This window comes from Protobothrops mucrosquamatus, unplaced genomic scaffold, assembly GCF_001527695.2.
Source record: "Protobothrops mucrosquamatus isolate PMUCROS unplaced genomic scaffold, P.Mucros_1.0 scaffold1309, whole genome shotgun sequence".
Taxonomy (NCBI): Eukaryota; Metazoa; Chordata; class Lepidosauria; order Squamata; family Viperidae; genus Protobothrops; species Protobothrops mucrosquamatus.
In genome coordinates, this window is record NW_015387510.1 from 42,142 (window position 1) to 48,158 (window position 6,017).

Consider the following 6,017-nt stretch of genomic DNA (forward strand, 5'->3'; position numbering starts at 1 on the left):
GCTTAACAACACAGTCATCATTTTTAAAGCATGTTTTAAAAGATTAAAGTTTCACATCCTGACAACGCTATCTAATTATTTAAACCCACAACTTGTTAATTACTTACTATTTCAAATGGGAAAAAAACCCCAAAACTGGTAGACACATCAGGTGGTTTGAGGTGTTTCAGAGAAAAATAAATTTTAAATTGCTGACATGCACAGCGCTCGAGTAAATAACAAAATGTGATTCCCAGTCTTTTTGCACATCTCAGATTATAATCATTCTTTTGACTAGTTGGAAAAGTTTAAATAATTGGTATTTAATGAAGCAGCTTTTGAGCATATAAGACTATGGTATATACAAAAAAGTGCCCCATTTTCTTGCTGTATATCTTGAGGTTTGTTCTAAGATAATCTTAATGTTTGTTGTTACCAATGTAATTTGTCATATGGGAGTTAATTTCAAGTGTTAATTACTTTTATCTTTTTTAAGGGAGATTAAATGGCAATTGTTTGAGAATTTGGCATAGAATTTTATAGGCATGCTATTGGCTGGCATAAAACTGCTGAAAACAGAAAATCAAAATGAAGACAGCTCTCTTTACTTCTCTTTCCCATTTTCAGGAAACATATTTATCAGGCTTCACAACAGGATATAGTAATAAATGTCAGCTTTGCAGACATTCAACCTATTATTCGGCACTAAGCTTGACTAGGCAGAAGACTCTGAGACACAGCTCAGCTAGATAGAATCTTTATTGCAGACAAGACTGAAATCTTAAACATATACTTAATTGCCCAGGGCAATGCAAAGAAGTCAAAGCCTTCATCCTAATTTAACCCAACCATACTCCTGCTGAGAGAAGAAAAAGTTCTCACACTCTTCCTTGCATTGAAAGGAAGATGGATAAGTCTGCATTTTGAACACCAAATGTTACCAATTTCTAGTGTTTGTCTATTATTTTCTGTTCAGCCTGTGGAATTTTGTACATTCAAAGAAACTTGACTGGAGTATTAAAACTCTGCTTAAAAAGAAATGATTTTTCAAACTATATTGGTTGAAGTATCAAATGTATTGCAGTGGTGCAATAAACAATTTATTGTGCCACTGGCCTTCTGTTATCTGCTGTGGTCCTTTTTTCCTTATTAGCCCAGATTGTTTTTGGTTTTATTTGTTCTGCTCCAGCCTGTTGCACCATTTTGTTAAATAATTGTCCAATATTTCCCTTCTCCATGGTTCCTGTTCCCCATTGTAATTGCTCTTTTGCTGAAACTAAGTCAGCCTGATCCTCCAGCTTTGTGGATGGATACTTTATGAGAGTCACATGTATTCAGCTTTTGATGGGTCATGGTTAACCTAAAAACCATCTTCTGACTTAAAATTTATACCAATAGAACTAACACCTGTATCAAAATATAACTCCCGTCAATGAACTATTTATAGTTCTTAAATGTTAATTCAATCCAAGTAAGAATATGAACTATTTTGTCTTACATAGTTTTTAAGATTAGGCCACCAACATTTGTCTATCATTATTTACGAGTGTCATCTTACAGGCCCTAAGAAGATGCATAGTTTATTACAGTACTTGCCCTCTAGAATAGTGTTCCCCCAGAGATTAATGTGGCCTCACCTTTATGATATTTAGGAAACTGTTAAAAACCTAGTTATCTTTTTAGACCTTGGGTTACAGTATTGTGGAGCCCCTTAAGTTATAGTTGGTGTTGTATTCTTCCAATCAGTTGTGATTGATCTCTACCATCTTTTTATTTGTAAATTGTGCAAAGCCATCAAGGAGTCAGGCAGCCTCAAAGTTTCATAAAGAAATAAATATTCCTTAAAACTCACTGAATTTCCTTTTATGGGCCAGTGTTGGATGAAATCAGATGTCAAATTATGGGCATGATGTCATTGAGCAACTTTCTATAATGTCCATTGTAAGTAGTATTACCTTATTTATGAGGCCCTTATGATGTGTGATGAGCATAATCAGATAGTGCTTGAATTTTGTAATATGTCATCATTCTTAATAGTTTAATAGCTGTTCTTAGGCCTGCTGAGATGCCATTAAACTAAAATTTAGGTCTTTTTTTAAGCCTTTAGGAGGTTATTAAGAGAGAATGAAAAAAGTGGAAAATGTTAATTAAATATATTGAGGAAAAAAATTCACAGAGACACATAGACTTGTTCACAATTTAGTTTGGAAAAGAGAAGACCTTTCAAAGCTCAAAGAGCACCAAAGATCCTACAGTTCAACTCTGAGCTACAAATATTCTCTTCTGTTGAGACCTTTCAAAGTAAATGTGAATGTCTGTGCATGTCAAGGAACAGCTTTATGCATTTGTGCTTAAATGTTTTGCCATGCTGTGTTTTCATTGTTCCTGACATGGAAAGTTTTTTAAAGGCAGTGAGCTGAATGAGTTTATAACCATCTTGCAAACTCTTATGCCTAACATAAAAAAAATATCTACAGAAGCCCAAGGTATATGGGAAGGCCTGGGAACAAGTTTCTAATGCACACCCTGTCTATTTTGTTGCATCTTTGCACATATTTGCAGGCAGGGATAAATAATCTGAAATAGCGTATAAATTGTTGGGTTAGGGTCTAGAGCAGTGTTTCTCAACCTTTTCTTCACCACGGACCCTCTTTAAATACCTTTTGTGGCCACGGACCACCAAGACTTAACTCATGATTTAAATCATAACAGGAATAGCCAACACTCCAGAAGACAGGCTTAAGATACAAGAGGATCTGGACAGACTTGAACACTGGGTGTTATCTAGCAAAATGAAATTCAATGGTGAAAAAAGTAAGGTTCTGCATTTAGGCAAGAAAAACCAAATGTACAGGTATAGTATAGGTGGTACCTTGCTCAACAATAGTAACTGTGAGAGGGATCTCGGAGTCCTAGTGGACAATCACTTAAATATGAGCCAGCAGTGTCCTGCAGCTGCCAAAAAAGCTAACACAGTGCTAGGCTGCATTAACAGAGGGATAGAATCAAGATCATGTGAAGTGTTAATAGCACTTTACAATGCTTTGGTAAGGCCACCCTTGGAATACTGCATCCAATTTTGGTCACCACGATGTAAAAAAGATGTTGAGACTCTAGAAAGAGTACAGAGAAGAGCAACAAAGATGATTAGGGGACAATCATTGTCCTGAAGGCAGGACAAGAAGCAACAGATGGAAACTAATCAAGGAGAGAAGCAACCTAGAACTAAGGAGAAACTTCCTGACAGTTAGAACAATTAACCAGTGGAACAACCTGCCTCCAGAAGCAATGAATGCTCCAACACTGGAAGTTTTTAAGAAGAGACTGGACAGCCATTTGTCCGAAATGGTATAGGGTTTCCTGCCTGACTAGGGGGTTGGACTAGATGACCTCCAAGGTCCCTTCCAATATTATTATTATTATTATTATTATTATTATTATTATTATTATTATTATTATTATTATTACTACTACTACTACTACTACTACTACTACTACTACTACTACTACTACATTTCTGCAAGCCTTTGTGGACCCCCTGTGGTGACATCACAGCCCCCCCCAGGGTCTGCGGACCACAGGTTGAGAACCAGCGGTTTAGAAGATCTTGATTCAAATGACCACTTGCTCTACTGTGGACACTGCAGTATCCCGGAGTCACGTGATCACCTTTTGTGACCTTCTGGCAAGCAAAGGCAATGCAGAAGCCAGATTCACTTAAGAACTGTGTTACTTAACAATTGCCATGATTCAGTTAACAGCTGTGGTAAGAAAAATTGTAAAACAGGGCAAAACTCACTTAGCAATGGCCTTGCTTTAGCAATGTAAATTTGGGCTCAATTCATAAGTCGAGAACTACCTGTATGATTGATCTCTACTCTTGTTTTCTCAAATAGATAAAATACGTAAAAGCAGAGGAGAAAAAAAGGACAAAAAGAAGAAGAAAATAACCACCTAAATAAAATTGGGATATGTTTTAGGTTCCATTGAAAATGATGTTTATGGAATATCCTTTAAAATGCTTTTTATTTAAATTAAGCTGATCTACAAAAACAGGTGATTGATAGTTTTTTTTTAAAAAAATATAAACTCTGCATGTTCTATCTTCCCTAGAGCTATCTTTAAAAATATTGACAGGGACTGTTGTTCATCTTGGTGATGGTAATCACCTAATTGTTACTTTGTATTCCCTTGCCTGTTGTGTTAGCTTGCAGCCTTAAAATGTTCAGCTGCCTTCAAATAACTATCAGTCTGTTGTAGGAAATTGTTCTGGTGTCATCCTGTAACTATAAATTGCACATCATGCTACACAGTTTCATCAATGTGAACATGGGGTTTGGTTTTTTTGCTTTCACCAAGGTTACAGATCAGCTTTACTTGCTGAGTTGAGAGTATCTCTGTTGTTATAAAGGATCTAAAGTCAAATAATCACTTCTAGAATTCAATGCCATCTATAATTTTGCAATTGGAAGCATATATCTAGTACTAAGGTTCTCTCATTCATCTGTCTGACCATGCAATGAAGGTCATGTTGGGGTATGATAAAGGACCAACATAGGTGTGGTGAGGGAGCTTGATGGCCACCAATTTAGAGATTTGATAGAATAGAATAGAGTAGAGTAGAATAAAATGGAATAGAATGGAGTGGAGTGGAGAGTAGGGTAGGGTAGAGTAGAGTAGAGTAGAATAACAGTTAATAGAATAGAATAACAGTTAATAGAATAGAATAGAATAGAATAGAATAGAATAGAATAGAATAGAATAGAATAGAATAATAACTTTATTGTCACTTTGAATGTACACTAATCGGCATACATTAAAATGAAATTTTGTTGCATGCAGCTCTCAAAGGGTCACCACCTCCGATATACACTACATAAATATGACAAAAATAAATAAATACAGAATTATGCATATATCCACATATATTATATGACACAAAGTGTTTTGTGTTCCTGCTTTGATCAGACAGATAAGATATGGATAAAACACAAAGCTTACATTCACTGCTATAGAGATAAAATTCTTATAACTGTGTTTCTATCTATAAATGAACTCAAAGATATGATGGATACAAGCTACAAAAAAATAATGACAATCACCTCACAGTAAAAAATGGACCCATGTTTACACATTTGTTTGTAGCCCTTCATGAAGCAGTTTCTGCCCTTCTCAGAAAGGGCTGTATTTCCATGTTCTGATTGTGGCAGAAAGTGAGCTTGCAAGATGTGCTTTCCAGAATAAACCTGGTTCACATTCATTGTGCCCTTTGCAATCATTGTAAAGCAAAGTTAAATTGGTTTAAGTGGCTTAATTGAAATTGAAAGAGGAAATACTCAGAACTGGAGGAAAAGGGTGGGAAGATGTACTTATGTCATAACTGGGCTTATGAGACTGGACGAGTATCATCTGGACAAGATTATAGGTAGTTCTCAACTTATAACAATTCATTTAGTGATCATTTGAAGTTATAACGGCACTGAAAAAAGTGACTTATGACTGTTTTTCACACTTACAACCATAGCATCTCCCTGGTCACATGATAAAAATTCAGACGCTTGGCAATCGACTCGTATTTATGACCGTTACAGTATCTCAGGGTCATGCGATCACCTTTTGTGACCACCTGACAAGCAGGGTCAATGGAAAAGCCAGATATTTAACAACCGTGTTACTAACTTAACAATTGCAGTGATTCACTTAACAACTGTGGCAAGAAAGGTCGTATAATGGGGCAAAATTCATTTAACAAATGTCTTGCTTAGCAACAGAAATTTCTGGGCTCAATTATGGTTACTAATGTGTATCTATGTGCATTTTCTTATATCTATACCTTGTACATTTGGTGGGGAAAAGCAGGAATAAACCTTGTTTTAGTTGGTTGCAAAGTCTAAAGATTTTTTTTTTTTGCTTATCTACATTATTAGCCTGCACCAAATGCATTTATTCTGAGAAACTCTTATGCCGGCAATTGGTTGTTTACAGGGAACAAAATCTACATGTAAAACGTAGGCAGTGTCCAATCATGGGCTTTTAAT